At 37.9% G+C, this 18,849-nt stretch overlaps 1 protein-coding gene and 1 pseudogene across 3 annotated transcripts in view; one reads left to right on the top strand and one right to left on the bottom strand.

The window, feature by feature from the left end:
• The window catches only part of RBMS3 (RNA binding motif single stranded interacting protein 3), a 676,668-nt gene that overhangs the window by 131,771 nt on the left and 526,048 nt on the right, over positions 1-18,849 (bottom strand). The window lies entirely within an intron of this gene.
• On the top strand, positions 5,088-6,131 carry LOC115292352 (annotated as a pseudogene).

Here is an 18,849-nt window from a genome sequence, read left to right as displayed (position 1 = left end):
TCTGAAGCAGGCTCCATGCCCAGCACAGAGCCTGATATGGGGTTTGATCTCATGAAACCTGAGCCACCCAGGGGCCCCAAAACAATATTTTTAACACTAAGGAAAATTTTAAAAGCCCTAGGATGAGACATTCTTAACTTTCAACTGAGATGTCTTTGTGAGTTGTGTTTTACAGTGTCTTAAAGGTTTCAAATCTTAGCCACCCTGGTATTTGAGGATCTTCATAAGCCATAACATTATGGATGTTAGTAATGGCCTATTTATATTTATTGACATTGCTAAGTTGAAACATCTGCTGTTACTTTATTGATTTGAAGATGATTATAATGGGAAAGCAGACAGGGCCACAAAGTTTTTATTAAATGAATTAAAAAATTCAATCCCAGAAAAAAAAATTTCAAATATGTCACTAAAAACGGATGAAATATCCTTAATATTATTAACTTTGAGTTTACACATGTAATTCTGATTGTTAGTTTCCCAGGGAGGTTGTGGGAATGGATTTCATCAAGAGTGTAAGAGAAAATACAGATTTAGATGAATTAAGATCATTTCTGGGGAACCTGGTGGTTCAGTCATTTGAGTGTCTGACTCTTGATTTTGGCTGAGGCCATGATCCCAGGGTCCTGGGACTGAGCCCTGTACTGAGTTCCCTGCTGAGCATGGAGACTGCCTAAGATTCTTTCTCTCTCTCTGATCCCCTCCTCTCCTCCCTAGCTGGCACAAACTCCCTCTCCCTCTCTCTCTCTCTCTCAAAAAAAAAAAAAAAAGGATTTATATTATCGTCTAGTTCATGGTGATTTCTAAATATCTGCAAGATAAAATCAAAAGTCCTTTACTAGAAGAGAAGAATTTGTACCCTTGATCTTATCTTTTGCCAGACTCCCCCCTCTCCTGTGGTTTGAAGTTCCCTCTCCTCTGAATGCCTTTCCCCCTGCCTGGAATTTCCTTTCCCAGTTTCCCTACTATACACACCCTCCATCTGGCAAACTACTAATCAACCTTTAGAAAGTAACTCATATGTCATATTCTGACTCTACCTCATCTCACTTCAGAGAGAAATTACCTATTCTTTACTTGGCAGCTTTCATAAATTGAATGTGGTTTCTGTTTGTGTTAAGTCTTTTAGCAGTAATAATTAATTTCCAGGCTTGAGGCTGACAAAGATTATAGCAAAGATTGGGAGGAAGTTTATTTATGCGTACGTGTGTGCAGGCATGCATGTGTGTTGGCAGCATTTTGCATGTAAGTATATATAATACTTGAATGTTATGCTACTCAAAGTACGGTCCAAGGACCAGCAGCAATGAGGTCAGTACTTGGGAGCTTGTTAGAAATGCAGACCTTCCTTGCAGACCTACTGAATCAAAATTACTTTTGAACCAGACCCCCGGGTGTTTCCATTGCATACTTCAGTTTGAGAAGCCATGATTTGATTGGGCCTGACTCTGTAACGAAGAAGGAATGCATCTTAGATGTGAAACATGAAATCCTTTGATTAATGAGATGACTTTTGTAGCACAGAAATATTATATTGTCTACCATTTCCTTCCTGCAGTATTATGCTACCAATTAATTTTGTTCCGTCTCTTTTCACAGTAGTTAAAATACAGACTAAATGAAGAAGAGGCCTTTGTGGAAGAGAGACGCAGTTTAAAGCCACAGATTGTAATGTGCTAGAAGACATTATGGTCTATCATGAAAATGGAGAGTATTTAAAATATAATTATAACAATGTGTGGCGATAAAGTTGCACAGTAATTATGAAGGAGTAATTACTGTTTGTTTGCTGAGTGGAGTATTTCTAACTTCCAAAGTTTGTATTAAACATGAAACACCCAATGCATAAAATGATAAGATAACCTTATGGGACTTACAGGATTTGCTGTTTTAAGCAAACAAAACAAGACCACATATTTTGCCTAGCAAAACTAATGTAAAATTGTTTTGACTTCTTTTTGAAACTTTACATACTTGATTCCTCTCTTCCCTTGTGGTTTGATGGCTTTCTTGAATGTTCTGTTTGGATTCTTTTCTTTTTATTTATTTATTTTTTTATGTATCTATTATAGGCTTATGATTTGTGGTGATTGTTAGGTTTATATGTAATATTTTATGCATATAGTAGTCCTATAGTAAGTAGTCTATATCAAGCTTAAGTTTGAACACATTCTAAAGGCACTAAATTTTTACTTCCCACACCTGAGTTTTATTTTGTGAATCCTTTGACTTATTCTTGTAGATATAATTGATATTTTGGCTTTTGTGCTTTAACCTCAATACTGGTTTTATAAATGATTACTTTACTACTTTTATAATATGTTTCCATTTACCTGTAAATGCTTTCCTTTCACAATGTTCTTATTCCTCATTATGGTCTTTACTTTACACCTATTTCCCTTTAAAGGTTCTTGTAAGGCTGGTTTAGTGGTAAAATGTACATGAAACATTCTCCAGAACAGATCACAAGTTAGGCCACAAAATAAGTCTCAAATAATTCAGAAAGGCTGAAATTATATCACACATCCTTTTGACCACATTGTGTGAAACTAGAAATCAATCACAAGAAAAAATCTGGAAGAACACAAATATATGGAGGCTAAATAATAGGCCACGAAACAATAAATGGTTGGCAAAGAAATAAATTTGGAAAATTTTAAAACACATGGAAAGAAATAAAAATGAAAACACAGTGGTCTAAAATCCTTGGGATGCAGCAAAAGTGGTTTTAAGAGGTAAGTTTATAGCAATACAGGTCTACCTCAAGAAGCAAGAGAAATCTCAAATAAACAATCTAACCTTACCCCTACAGCAGCTAATAAAGGAAGTACAAAGTGCAAAGCCAGTAGAAGGGAGGAAACAATACAGATGAGAGCAGCAATAATTGATACAGACACCAAAAAAACAATAGAACAGAACAGTGAAATCAGGAACTGGGAAAAACCAAACAACAAAAGCTTAACATGATTCTTTAAGGATGTTTTATAACATCATATTTTACAAGCAGATACTGACATACCTCTTAGCTTTTATATATCAATAGAATCCCTGCTGCCCTTTAGAGAAATGAACATTTTTAATTTTTTGCATTCAATTTATTTCAACTCTTTAGGTATTTATATTGGATTATAATGATGGTTTCTTAAAATATCTCCCATTACCATAACTCATGGGTCTGGTGGTTTAAACAGTAAATCTAAAAATTCCTCATTCAAATAAATTATAAGTTTTACTTCAGGAAAAATAAAAGGAAGGTTAGGAGGAGCTGAGTATAAAAGAAGCTAATGACAAGAGAAACTTGTATTGGAGGTAAGCTTACAAACAATTGGATTGAGTGGGACTTAACTAAGTTAAAGTATAAAATTTTAATCTAGGAACTATCCATTTTTTTAATGGGTAGACACGGATTTATTCTGAATAAAAAAGAAAAAAACTATTTCTGTGATATTCAGCTTGACTTGCACTCCCTTATGACCCAGCAATAGCACTGCTAGGGATTTACCCAAGGGATACAGAAGTGCTGATGCATAGGAGCACATGTACCCCAATGTTCATAGCAGCAATGTCAACAATAGCCAAAACATGGAATGAGCCTAAATGTCCATCACCTGATGAGTGGATCAAGAAGATGTGGTATATATACACAATGGAGTACTACATGGCAATGAGAGGGAATGACATATGGCCATTTGTAGGAAAGTGGATGGACCTCGAGGGTGTTATGCTAAGCAAAATAAGTCAGGCAGAGAAGAACAGATACCATATGTTTGCACTCATAGGTCTGACAGGAGAACAGGAGAAATTGAATGGAGAACCAGGGGGAGGGGAAGAGTTGGGGAGAGAGAGGGACACAAAACTTGAGAGACTACTGAATACTGAAAACGAACCGAGGGTTGAAGGGGAAGCGGGGAAAGAGGTGGTGGTGATGGAGGACGGCACTTGTGGGGAAGAGCACTGGGTGTTGTATGGAAACCAATTTGACAATAAACTACGTTAAAAAAAAAAGCTATTTCATGCTAAAGAATTCAAAAATGATACCAATTAGAGAATGTTAAACTTAGAGCTATTTTTACCAAATTCATTCATTAAAAAACAAAACAAAACAAAAACAAAACCTCAAATCTATTCAGTATACGTATATGCAGCACCACCCTGGACTTTGCCCTGACAAAGTGGTCACAATCTAGAGGGGAAGAAAGAAAGCAAAAGGAAACGTCTAGCAGCTTGCAGTAAATACTATAAGAATATGGATAGGCATGTGGAAAGCATAAAGCAGATATCACTCTCTAGCACTATCAAGTGTCCTCTAGCTCAGAAATCACATCCAATACCACCCAGAGCTTTAAAAAGTCCCATGTCACTTGCGTGGCTCCCCCCCTACTGATGCTGAATGAGCACATAAAGGACTAATACCAGGTGTTATCTAGTCTGGCTAAAAACAGGCTTTTTATTAAATGTCTAGTTAATGAAAATATGAACAACTGAGATGGACAGGACTTAGCTGACATACTTGTAGAACCCCTGGGGCCGTACAGACCCTAAGTTGTGACTTGGCAGCCTGACAACAATAAATCTGAACTCCTTCCAGCATTGCCTCAATTCTCCACAATCTTAAGCATCCTGCTATTTTATACCTGACCAACAACCCTCATTTCCTTCCAGATGCAGACAGCATCATTAGTCTGTAATGATTTGGTATAAAGAATAATGATGTAAAAATGATAGATATAGGGTATTTCTAATTAGCTCTGTGTTAAAACCCATGTCTTTATCTTTCATGACTATTTCCAAAATTCCTGCTGTTATATCCAGGTAAGTTTTGCAAAAAAATGTCCTCTAATTTGTCTGCAAAAGATTTGTCATTTTCTCTTCCACATATGCCCTATAGATGATAGACTTTCTATGCATATATGTATGTGAGTATCTCTATTTCTAAACATATGTCTATAGCTCAAGCTATATCATCACTCTAGATGTAGAGTGAGCAATTCCAAATTTAAATACAATTTACAGGGCAGAATCAGGAGAAGGATAGTGGAGCCCACAGATGACGCTGAGTCACAAGCTTGGGGAGTCTTTGGTGTCTATTGGTCTTGAGAATGGTGGGATCTGGGAAAACCACCTCTGTACAGAACCTTATGGAATATCTGCATAGCCAAGACTCTCCACCTCATGTGGTTAATCTGGACCCAGCTGTACATGAAGTATCCTTTCCTGCCAATATTATTCATGATATTGTCAAATATAAAGAAGTCATGAAACAGTATGGACTTGGGCCCAATGGTGCTATAGGGACCTCCCTCAATCTCTTTGCTACCAGATTTGACCAGGTCATAAAATTTATTGAGAAAACCCAGAACATGTCTAAATATGTCTTGACAGATTGAGGTGTTCACATGGTCAGCTTCTGGGACAATCTTCATGGGGGCCCTGGCATCTTCATTTCCAACAGTTGTTATTTATGTCACGGACACATCAAGAAGTACCAACCCAGTGACTTCATGTCTAATATGTTTTATGCCTGCAGCATCTTGTACAAAACCAAGCTGCCTTTCATTGTGGTTATGAATAAAACTGACATCATTGATCATAGCTATGCAGTGGAATGGATGCAAGATTTTGAGCCTTTCCAAGATGTCTTGAATCAAGAGATTACATACATCTGTAACTTCCCTCATTCAGTGATCCTGGTGTTAGATGAGTTTTACAGCTCACTGAGGGTGGGTGGTGGGTGTATCTGCTGTTGTGGGTACAGGCTTAGATGAACTCTTCATGCAAGTCATCAGTGCTGCAGAAGAATATGAAGGGGAGGATCATCCTGAATATGAACGTCTGAAGAAGTCACTGGCTAGCGCACAGAGTCAGCAGCAGAAAGAACAACTTAAATGCCTTCAGAAAGATACGGGCTCAGAAGCCTTGGACACAGGGACTGCCACTGACAGCTTATCTCCTGCACTTGACCCTTCTGACTCGATCCTGATTTGGAGAACTTGGAATGAAGAGGATGAGGAAGCAGACAGCGATACTAATAATATTGACCACAGAGTTACAGAGGAAAGCCAGGAAGAGCCAGCATTCCAGAATTTTATGCAAGAATCAATGGCACATACTGGAAGAGAAACAACAAATAGTTTCTAGAAGTCCAAACATTTGGAACTCTGTGAAGGAACTATCTTTCCCTTGATTAAGGTCTACCATAAAGGACAATTTTGTTCAGAATAGCAGAGTTTCTCTTATAGGGAAATTTGATTCAGATGAAGCCAGGGATAGGAGACTCTTGGACCTGGCAGGTGGATGTCAATTCCCCCACCTTTCTCTTGGATTTATGCAAGGAAGGATATGGACTGTTCTTGGATGCTGATTTCCCTTCAAGCCTAAAGCTTCCAGTTTTATTGTGTGAACGTAAGTCCTTTTGCTGCTGATTGATGAAACAGAGAGAACTTACGATTCACTCCAAAACTCTATTAGGCTGGATCTATACTTTGCTGTCCTGGCATCTTGCCCTTGATCCTACACCAGGAGATCCCCTCTTTTTAGCAGAAAGGGAGAGAGAAAACATGAGCTTGCCCAGAGTGACAGTGGGAGTCACCTTGGCAACCAATCAATGCTGGGTATGAAACGTACCTCACACGGGGTAGCTCATATAGGACACCAGGTTCACTGAAGACACCGGGCAAAATATAAGATTAATGAGTAAGAATCTTGCTTTTGATGGTGATTGGATAAAGAGCTTTTAACTTTAATTTTGTTGTAAGCCTGCCTATCATAATTTCAAATAAGAAAATTATGTAATTGCACATAGGTTCACGTTTGTTCAACACGGAGGTTTCAAGGCACATGTCCAAACCTGTTTCAGTAAAGAGGGGATGTTTACTAGAGGCACCCATGTATACATACCTAGTGATCAGGTACAGAGACAGGCTCTGTTTGTACTGTACTTTATTTTTAAAATTTATTTATGCATTTTTAAAAGCAGGCTTTACGTATACCATGGAGCCCAATATGGGGCTTGAACCCACAACCCTGAGATTAAGACCTGGCTGAGATCAAGAGTAGGACTCTTTACCAGCTGACCCACCCAGGTACCCTTGTCTTGTACTTTAAACTTAAGGCAAAGAATCCTTGGCGATTTACTCAAAGGCCATGGATTTGGGCCAGGAGCACATTCCATACATAGTAGCCATGGTAAGGTTTGCCCTGCCTCCACATTCTTCATATTAATAAAAAATATAGTGCATTCCTTGTAAAAAAAAAGTCAAATAAACTACAATTTACATGGCCAATCTTACTTCAAGTTTACGACATGCAAGTATTATATTTTAGAGTTAGAAAGCCTCCTACCTATGGCAGCATGGGTGATTTGGTTACATTTCCTTTTGACTTCTAGCATCTTGTTTAGCATTTAATTATGTTTTGTGTACTATAATTAAATTAATTGTAGTTCTCTGGGTAAATCTTAGTTGCAATAGACTTTTATCCTGGAAAGCATATACAGGCATATATAGTCTCTGTCTGTCATCTGATCTTAATATTTATTTAAATCAAACCTTTAATTTTACCAACAAGGCAAATGAAAGTTTAATGAATCATCAGCTAATTTGTGGTCAGCTGGTGGCAAAGTCATACCCAGAATCGTGTTCTCTGGATTTCTCATCACACGCTCTTCGACCGCTTACTTTCTACCTGCCCTTACCAGTGGAGGTAAAAGGAAATTAGTTTCAAGCAGTTCCTGTGATTAACTTCATGATTTGGGATGCAGCAAAAAGACGGAATATTCATTAGGATATGATGCCAGCGGTTCTCTGCCCACAGGCTACAGTTACCCCTGAACACTAGGCAACCAGTGAGATCCTCTATGATGATTTATACTGCCATTTTAATGGCAGTTTGTTTAACAGAATAAATAAATCACAGGGGTTATATTTACAAGTGTCAGACACATCTTTACTACTGTCATTTAGGCCAAAATGAGCACAAAAATAGAAACCAAAGAGATGGAAATAAATTAAAAGTGAATAAATCTTAAATAAAGTGTGATTTGCAGGTACAGTCCCAATTTTATCTTTCAGTAATGGATTAATGCTTATATTTAGATTCAAATATAATTCTCTACTATGTAGAATGGCCTTACAGAAAAGGAAAATGCCTCACGGTGATAATAAAAGTAGAGAATCGCTGTTTGCCTAGACATAAGACAGAGAAAATCACTTTTTGATAGGTTATATTATGGGCTAAGTAATTATCTCAGGCTCACCTCTCTGTTTTAAGTACTAAAATACCATCTTTTTCTGTATTTGTAACAATTCTCTGACAATTCTTTTCATATAGGAAGAGATTATTTTAGGAGAAAAACCAAACCCCATAAGGGGAATAAATTAAATGAGAAAGTTAATGTTTCATGTAGATGGGACACAGAGTATACAGTGAAGGTTAAATTTGGTTCATTTTATAAGGAATGTGACTAAAACATTATCTGTGCTGAATGAACAGGATGTTTTGACACCAAGAAAGTAAAAAGCATCAGCACTTTCAAAAAAGCATCAACTTGCTTGCCTACAACTGACTTCCATACCCAACTACCAACTCGGGAACCGCCTATGCTGAAAGGCAAACCAGTAAGGGAAAGGTTTCTGAGATAAAGAGTCTTTAAAAACAAGAGAATCTTAAGTATTGACCAAGATGGGCCATATGTGGTCTTGCTCCTTGCTCCTACTTCCACAGCACTGCCCTTGACTCTGCATACTGTATGTAATATTATCATAGACTCAGTGTAACACGGCACTTTTAGAAAGAGGTACAAAGAAGGAAAAATACAGCTATCATCTTATAATGCAGATGCCTCTTTGATATTTAAAATGAATAAACACGTAAGTAGAAGAAAGATTTTAAAGTAGTAAATTCAAACTCCACAAAGGTTAAAAATAAAAAAAAAGAGCACAAGATCTCTTCTTATAAAAGAAGAAATCTTGTAAATAAGAAATTATTTAAAAATAATTTCTTCCCAGGAAAATGCATAAATATATATCTATTAATTCACTTGTCTAGCTCTGGTATTTTTTTTTCCTATTCCAAAGGGGGCATTATTGCTTAGCATGTTGGTTTTATTGTTTGTGTACCTTAATTATGTATGAGGAGTTTTCCATATTAGCACACATCACCCTTCTGAAATGCTGCTTGGTATTGTAACATAATTATCATGCACCATAACTTATAAATGTCCATCAATAGGGGACCAGCTAAATCTCATTAAATTTCCATAATACATGTCCATGCTCTTTCCACTATTATGAGAATTTGATTTGATTGAAGTCAAGAGCTCAGTCCTTTGCTTAAAATCCACCCCAGTGGTCTCGCAAAGAGTCTGAGGATAATACACATTTCATTATCTATTCATCAGATTATTAAATAAATGCAGACAGATAGACAAAATAACTTTTTAAGATTCCTGACATTAACAAAATTTTAGAGGACTGAAGAGTGAGGGCACAACCTTTTTCTCTTTTTTCAGAACATACAGTCCCATAATTTTCATATTTATATACAACCAACCTGCCTACTGGAAAAAGGAAAAAAAGAAAGAAAGAATTCCAAGTTCTAATCTCTGTTGTAATTCCAATTTCTTAAGGAACTCAGGTCAACTACCCTAGGAAAAAACAAATGGAAGGAGGAAGGTCAGGACTCTGATAATGAAAAACATCAGGATTCTTCCAGAACCCACTTACGGCCCCCCCACCAAGGAAGGAAAGGCTTTGGCACCCCCAAACTGAACTCAAACTCAGGTCAAGAAAACATACCTCAGTCTCCCACATGCTGTTCCTAAGCATATATTTCCTGTGCTAGAGATGGAGAGAATTCCCAAATGCAGTGAACTCCAGTAGTAGAAAAAAATATAGTCCAGTTTCAGAGTGGAAGCTGTATATTACACTGAAGGTATCAGCTAACAAGGCTGGAGGCATCAGCTGGGAAGAAAACCTCCCCTCAGCAGGTGAAGGGTTTACAGGGGCAACGGCTCGGGGCAGAGCTCTTTCTAAGGAGTCGGTCAAGGTACCGAGACTGCGGTAATTTGAAGAGTGCTTTCATGCCTGAATCACTTACGAATCAAGAGTAAATAAATTTAATCCAGATACAAGGTACTGAGTTTTTCAAAAAGGTGTTAAAGACCATATGTGCTACAAACATCTATGGATAAGTCAATCTAAGGAGTCATACACACACACACACACACAATGTGGCAGCCCCACCTCTGGAGGAGTTTAGTGTAAAAACAATGCATACAAATGGTTCTAAAATGGAATATCCGTTTGTTCTTACTATAGAAACAAGAGATAAAACTGCGTAGGGCAAGACTACCCAGGGGAAGATTGGCTGACTCCCAAATTCATTTTTCTTAGATAGGTTCCATTTCTTCAACTGGGATTGCATATTAGTTATTTTATATGAATTGCTTATAGATCTTTCTAAAATGCAATCTTTGTCATGTTAATTCTCCACAGGTCCACCTACCCAATAAAATCCAAGCTCTCTAGCACAAAACACCATCCAGCTCATGATGTTCCTATATGCTTAGGAACAGCATGTGGGAGACTGAGGTATGTTTTCTTGACCTGAGTTTGAGTTCAGTTTGGGGGGGCCAAAGCCTTTCCTTCCTTGGTGGGGGGACCATAAGTGGGTACTGGAAGAATCCTGATGTTTTTCATTATCAGAGTCCTTACCTTCCTCCTTCCATTTGTTTTTTCCTAGGGTAGTTGACCTGAGTTCCTTAAGAAATTGGAATTACAACAGGGATTAGAACTTGGATTTCTTTCTTTCTTTTTTTCCTTTTTCCAGTAGGCAGGTTGGTTGTATATAAATATGAAAATTATGGGACTGTATGTTCTGAAAAAAGAGAAAAAGGTTGTGCCCTCACTCTTCAGTCCTCTAAAATTTTGTTAATCTTAAACACATATCCATTTGCACTCACATCACCGCCCCAAAAAAGGTTGAGACCTTTCATGTGTTTCCACATTTGCTTATACTGCTCCTTCTGTCTGGATAGGCACTCTTTTCCCATTTAATCACTCTCCTAGAATCTTTCCCGACCTCTTTTCCCATCCCCCAAGTTCCTGTAGAGAAAACTTACCATTAATTGTTTACTACATTCATTTACCCTTGCCTGAAATGCATTCAAAATGAATTTGAAACAGTGCTATATACCAGGTCTTGTGCAAGCCATGAAAGATTTAAGCAGTGAAAAAAAAAATGGATTCGGTTCTAGCCCTTAATGACTTTTCTCTCCGAAGGCAAGGCAGACATTAACCAAATAAACACATCACCAGTCAATTCCAATCTCTTCCTTCACACATTTAACATATAGACATCTAATTTGGCATGTGTAAGACACCTCAGCTTGCTCATGTTTACATGTCTTTCTCTACTAATTCTAAGGCCTCTGGAGGGTAGGCTTTCTACTTCATCCATCTTTATATTCCAAAAGCATAATGCAATTCCTGAAAGAATTACACACATAGAGACAATTTTAGTAAGCTTGCTTATTTTCCTTTTTTTAAATTCTTTTTAGGGCAGAGGACCCCCTGAAAACTGTTCTATGGCTTCACAATGGCAGAGAATTCTGTGATTGTTCCTTCTGCATCCTCTCAGTGGGATCCCCAACAACTGCACTTTAATCCAGTTGGACAGGGGATATATCTCTCAAGTTTTTAAAATATTTCTACATAAGAGAGACTGAATTTCCTGATAATGCATTTAATTTTTTTTTAACATTTATTTTTTTTTGAGAGAGGGGCACCGACCATGAGCAGAGGAGGGGGAGAGAGAAGAATGAGACACAGAATCCAAAGCAGGCTCCAGGCTCTGAGCTGTCAGCATAGAGCCCGATGCGGGACTTGAACCCACGAACCATAAGATCATGACCTGAGCTGAAGACAGACGCTTAACCAACTAAGTCATCCAGGCGCTGCAATTGATAGTGTATTTAATGTTTAATAAATCTGTAAAGGCTTTCTTATCACTGGAAAGCTTTTCTCTGTTGCCTAAAGTTCACTGCAAATTTGGATAGTCACTTCTTGGACATAATCTATGTAATTGCAGTTTGGGAATATGTTCATTTTTACCTAAAAGGAATCATCATCAAAGAAATAAATATTGTGCATTATGCGCAGTGTGTATTTGCTGGGCATGATGACTACATAAAACATGTAGAAGTCACCAGGTAAGAATATAGAAAAGGGTCGCTGAAAGGGGAATAAGTCATATTTGATATAGTTGTCATGAACTAAGAATAAGTGAAAGGATTATTTATAGGATCCTTTGGCTGATAATAGGTTTTACTTGCATCTCCGAATTTTACCATTTATTCACCGCAAAATCTTGGACTAGCCACTTAAAACTTTTGGAAATTACTTATATATTGTGGCTACACATGGGATTGCAAGATGTCATGTTCAGTACTTAACCTCAAACTGGGTATACGGTACCATATAGTAAATATTTGTTGAATGAATAAAAGTTTGGGAGTAATTCTGTGACCATTAGGTAAGACAAGCAGAGGAATAGTTTTCATGAACGAGGAAACACAACATAAATGGTAGGTGTGTTATTAATATTGTTGGGGCACATGTATAAAGTGTTACTTTTAGATCCATTATCCTGGAGATGTGACTTCCTTTTGTTCCCTCCACAGAAAAAGTACAGTCAATTGAAAATAGACCCGGAACTCTAACAGGCACCACCGTGATGAATTTCAGTAGTGATGAGAGTTCAAAGGTTCTATTTTAGACTTTATAAAACCTAAAGTGGTAAGAAAGAGAGCTCTCTTTTTATATGGATTATGATCTGTTTTACCAGGACCGAACTGTGAAAGACTTCAATATGCTACATTACAATAAAACACTGTGCTTTGTTTCACTCTTGTAGACAAAGCCCATGAGAGACCCTGTCAAATTTGCCAGAAGTTATAAAGGACAAAGTACTACGATTCTTTACTTTTTCCATTTCGGATGCTCTTAAAGACAGTTGGCTAACCTGAAGCCAACATCTGTCTTCCTTTCTCTATGAGAATGAAATGCAATAATCCTCTTGCTAGATCTAGGAAACTGCTTCAGACTCAGATTTGGGGTATTGGGCATATCACATTGTAGTGTTGTTTGGCTGATACCTTGAGACCTTCAGAGGAGTAGACAGGAAGTCTTCTGAAGGGGGCCCCTGTCTAGAATCAATCACAGGGTTGGTCCCGTGCGAAGCTGGCTTGAAAGCAGAATATTCATGTCTAAAATCAATCACCTGGTTCCTCAGACGACAAGCTGGTTCTGAGAAGAGTGGTTTTAGATGGTCAGAAGTGGGGAACCCTCCTTTTTTCCAAATAAGAGAACAGATATATCAGAATATTCTCCAGATTGGTAGATATGAAAGTAAAAAGAAAATAGCAATTTAAGATTTGATGTAAACTGTAAGTTCTAAAGAACCAATGGACATTTGTAAAGTGAATTATGTGGTTGCTAATTTTGAAAGGAAGCCTTTTATGTCCTTGACACTGTGCTAAATATTTTCGTGTATTATTACCTTTATTTCCCCAAACAACCTGTTTTTGAGCTGAAACCACTTTGCCACAAAAAACTAAGGATCAGAGAGTTGAGGTGAGTTGGGCTATTACACAACTAATAACTGTCAGAATCAGGATGTAATCCCAGTTCTTTGATATTCCATGGTCTGGGGCATATTTGTTTCCCGCATCCTATTGTCCCCTCTTCCTTATTTCTTATCACAATTATCACAATCTTAAATGACTTACAGTTTTTTTTTCTCACCAGTAAGGGAAGAACATTAAGAACATTCATTCAATAATCATTGATTGAGCACTTATGATGCACCAGACATTAATTCTAGATCCTGCAGAACTAAACCAGTGAATAAAATGAAGTCCTTTTACTGTCACAGAAATTATATTCTAGTAAAGAGAGATAGCCATTAAATAAGGAACTTTATAAATATGACTTGATTAGTACAAAGTACTGAGAAAAAAATAGTCAGCTGATGTAAGGGGCAGCAAGTGACAGGAAAGGGATTGGTATTTTTAGATACAGTAATCTGTAAAGGTCTAGACAAACACCTGAAAGAAAGGAAGGAGCAAGCTTTGGAGACATGTAGAAGAATCGTGTTCCAGGAAAAGGATTGATATTTTATTTTATTTTTTTAAATTATTTAAACAAATTTTAAATTTTTATTTATTTTTGGGAGAGAGCGTGAGCAGGGGAGGGTCAGAGAGAGAAGGAGTCATAGGATCCAAAGACAGACTCCAGGCTCTGAGCTAGCTGTCAGCACAGAGCCCGACACGGGGCTCAAACCTGGATGCAGGGCTCGAACCCATGAACTATGAGTTCATGACCTGAGCCAAAGTCGGACACTTAACTGACTGAGCCACCCAGGCACCCCAAGGATTGATATTTTAGATACAGTAATCTGTAAAGATCTAGACAAAGACCTGAAAGAAAGGGAACAAGCTTTGGAGACATGTAGAAGAATAGTGTTCCAGGAAAAGGGGCTGAAGTACAAATGCCCTAAGGTTAGTGTGCGCACTTGGCTCTTTGGGAGAATGGCAATGAAATGTGGGGTCCAAGTCAAGAAGGGGGAGGTCAGTGGGAGAAGAGACCTGCGAGTTAGTAGGGTTCCAATCTTGACCCCTTTGGTGCCAGAGCAAAAGGGGATTTGCCATCATTAGAAGTTAGCAGGATGATAGCAAGGGAGGCTCATGAGGTGAAAATCGAGTTTCAAAGGCAAGCTGTCCCTAGTTATGTGGAGATACTTCCATTGCCAAACCCAAATATTTGTGTTTTATTTCTTTGTAAATCCCACTATGGAATAAATGTTTTCATTTTTAAATGAGACCGCTGAAGAAGAGGCTATCTAAGATCTTTCTAAGAGTCAATGAAAGTCACCCTCATTACATCGGGGAGCAGATGTCTCTAGAGACAATGGGGAGCAGGATGGAAATTTCCTTCAGTTCAGATCAAAGGAGAAAAGTAGCAATCATATAATCTCAAAGGAACCAGAGTTACAATGGCATAGAGGATGTAAGTGGAAAGATAAAAAGATAGTTCCTCTATGGCCATTCATTCTTGTACCTTCAGTGAACATTAATGAAGAAAAGTGGGTCAAACATAATTTGTGAATGATTACATAGCAAGACCAAAGCTGGCCTCTTTCATGATCCAGTCCCAGCATGAGATCAAGTGCAAAGACAAACAAGAAATATTAAAAAACAATTCAAGTCTACCTACTGTCTTAAGAAAATCGCAAAAAGATCCCACTATTAAGTCCCTCTCTCTCTCTGTCTCTCTCTCTCTCTCTGTTTCTCTTTTTATGGATATCCCATCTGCCTCAGGACTTTCTCAGTCTTCACAGACTTCTGTCTTTTTGCACTCCCCCCTTCTCCCATATCATCTAGGATCCAATCTTACTTCTTGTTAGTATTTTCCCAAAAGTGAATGTTGCTAGTCTGGCCTAAGTCCTTCCAAATTCACAGCTCTGCCTAGGTATTACCTTTATCAGAACAACAAAAGACAGATACATAAAATATTGTCTGGAGGCAAAGGAGGAATAAAGGCTGCAAATAGTCAGGAATTCATATATTTTTTTCTCCTCAACCTACTTGTATGTCTACTGATAATCCCTTCAATGTCTGAGCTGCAACATCTAGATCCTTACATTAAATAGAATTAAGACATTTTTTATTATGAAATGGGTGGGATTCACTCAAACTCAACATTGCGATTACAATGGCCATCAAAATGGAAATGCAGTATAAATGGTTTCCTGTTTAAAATATATAAAATGTAGGATCTTTGCTGGTTTTGCTCTTTTAATATTATTGGATCTTCCTCCTTTCTTTACTAACAACACAGTTACATATTTGCACATATGAATTTGAAAGAGAATTTGCAGCATCGCCTGATGAACCTGAATGCTCTGATAAAATAATTCCTTAACTGATCTGTTTTTCAATGTGAAATGCACACAAGCATACATTCCTTTACTGGCAGGGGTGAAGGGATTCTAGGGTGTGTGTGTGTGTGTGTGTGTGTGTGTGTGTGTGTGTGTGCATGTTTATATGTGAAAGACTGTTTAAAAAAAGGAAGAGGGGCACCTGGGTGGCTCAGTCAGTTAAGCGTCTGGCTTCTGGCTTCGGCTCAGGTCAGGATCTCACGGTTAGTGGGTTCGAGCCCCGCCATGGGCTCTGTGCTGACAGCTCAGAGCCTGGAGGCTGCTTTAGATTCTGTGTCTCCCTCTCTCTCTGATCCTCCCCTGCTCATGCTGTCTCTCAAAAATAAATAAAAAAAATAAACAAAATTTTAAAGAAAGGAAGAGACTGGAGTATATTTCTCATCTACTTCGATCTGTATTATTAGAGAAAAGAATATTGAATGTCTTTAAAAGGCTGAAAATACATTAACCATCACAAAGGTATCTTTTGTGATTTTTCTGATCAAATAAAAATGGTTCCAATTATACTCCCAGGAGTACATTCCATCACTCACAATGTGAAATTGAAAAATGTCCTAGAATTGCAGTACTTCTTTCCCTTAATCACCACTTAGGTTTTAGATTATCCTCTTAAATTCCTAAGCCTGACTTTTCAATGACATAAAACTCAAAAGGCTGTCTATAACATACAGACACACACACACACACACACACACACACACACACACACACAAACCTTCCAAACTGCTCAATCATCCCTATATGCCTATTTTCATTTATTTATTTATTTTAAAAACTAACTTCTTTATGAAAATTGCCAAACACACACAACAGTGGAAAGAATAGTACCATGAATCCCCATGTTCCCTTCACCTAGTGTCATAGTTATGTGTTGTATACCAATATGGTTTTCTCTCACATTCCTCTCTCCAGCCCCCATTTTTTGGGCAAAGTATTTTTTTTCAGTCAATTTACAGAATACATAAAGGCTTTTACATAAAAGTCCAAGATTATTTTTTAAGTCCCTGGACTTTCCCTGGACTTCCTTGTTGAACTGTCTAAATTCAACAGTTGTTGTGGAACCTACTCCTGATCAAAGTCTTCAGATTTTGCATTATAACTATACGCATAGTTTTCAAATAAAAGAAAAGACAGGATAGATACCTCTGGGGCGCCATTAAATATGAGTTATAACAGGGGTCCTTGGGGCTCAGTTGGTTAAGCATCTGACTCTGGCTCAGGTCACTATCTCACCGTTTGTGAGTTTGAGCCCCTAATAGGCTCCATGCTGACAGCTCAGAGCCTGGAGCCTCCTTCAGATTCTGTGTTTCCTTCTCTCTTTCCCTCCCTGCCATTTGTACTCTGATTCTCTCTCAAAAATAAATAAAACATTAAAAAAAATGTGAGCTCTACCAGAGTAAGGCAGCATTAGAACAATGCCAGATGGCATAGTTGATAAAATCTAAACATTTGAACAAAGTGACTAGGGCATATTGGAGAAAGATTCTGTGAGTGCATTCTGATGGCCTGTCCATGTGCCCTGACTACCTGCTGTGTAGACCTCACATAGCTGTTTTTAGAGGGAAGGACTTCTGTGAGCTGTCCTTCTCTCTCTTCTGGAAAGATCATCAGCAACTGAGAAACAATACATGTGGCCCCTTCATCGCACACCTAGGGAGGTATCAAGAAAAAAAGGAACCAAGAGCTGGCTCTGGTCTGTATTGAGAACAGGTGTCCTGGCACTTTACAAACCATGAGGGGGAAAGCCACACCCCACCTGTGGGTTTACAGTGTTTTATTTAAAACACAAAACTAAAGTGGTCCAGATTTATCCCACTTACTGAACTTAACAGAATTACTAGTCTGACTGCTTCCTGAGAAAAAGAATTTCAAATGAGTCACTGATACCTCATTCTACTAGCATTACGGCACTGGTCCAAGACTTAATATAGAAAATTATATATCATGGCTCAGGGTAATTTTTATCTCTGCCTGTAATAACAGGCCATCAGCTGTGAAAAGCAAGGGCCTCATGTGCTGAGATTGGAACTCTGACCCTGAGATACGAAGTCGTATGTAGTAAGCACAAAGAAAGATTCTGAACTTGGCTGGAGTTATGCATCAATAAAGATGAATCAGACTATTTCCCCACACAGCGTGCATCTTATACAACATTACATCTTGATCAGGGAGGATCTTGATCTTGCTCAATATAAATTATTTCATTGGACACGATTGATAAGATAAAAAGAAGGCTTAATTCATCATCTTACATGGCTTCATCCATTTATCTCTCCCAAACAGGCTTTCCCAAGATTGTGTCAGGTAAGAACTTCCTGAAATGACAAATGTACTTACCCTATGCTACTTGTGAGCCTGTATGTCATACAACGTAGCCTCTTGTATCTCTCATTTGCTCCTGGATACTATATCAGGTGGGCATTTGGAAGAGGTAGACTACAACACACTACTTAATGGACTCAAAATTCCAACCTAGGGGGATGCCACTCCTTCATCCTGACTAATTGATTCATTTGAACCCTGGAAGAATCCTCGATTGAAAATCAAATGTCTTTTCTGACCCTATAGTAAAATATATTTGTCTGGAATGATAAGTCTATTGTTATAAGTTGTATCCAATGTCTCCTTACAGGACATTTAAGAGCTTTCAAAGTAAGCTCTAAACTTATCTTGCAACAGGGCACATTCAGGGAAAGATATGATTTGTTCCATTACTGAATTGTATTCATAACAAATTCAGAAATAAATGCGATCCTAAAATAATATTGTTACATTATTTGAAAGGTCAAAAGATCTGCATATAAATGACAGCCAGTCAGACATCTAAGAGGCATATCAAATATTACAGGTCCA

Source organism: Suricata suricatta, chromosome 5 (genome assembly GCF_006229205.1).
Source record: "Suricata suricatta isolate VVHF042 chromosome 5, meerkat_22Aug2017_6uvM2_HiC, whole genome shotgun sequence".
NCBI lineage: Eukaryota > Metazoa > Chordata > Mammalia > Carnivora > Herpestidae > Suricata > Suricata suricatta.
The sequence above is the reverse complement of the archived record's forward strand: the minus strand, read 5'-3'. Positions and strand labels throughout refer to the sequence as shown.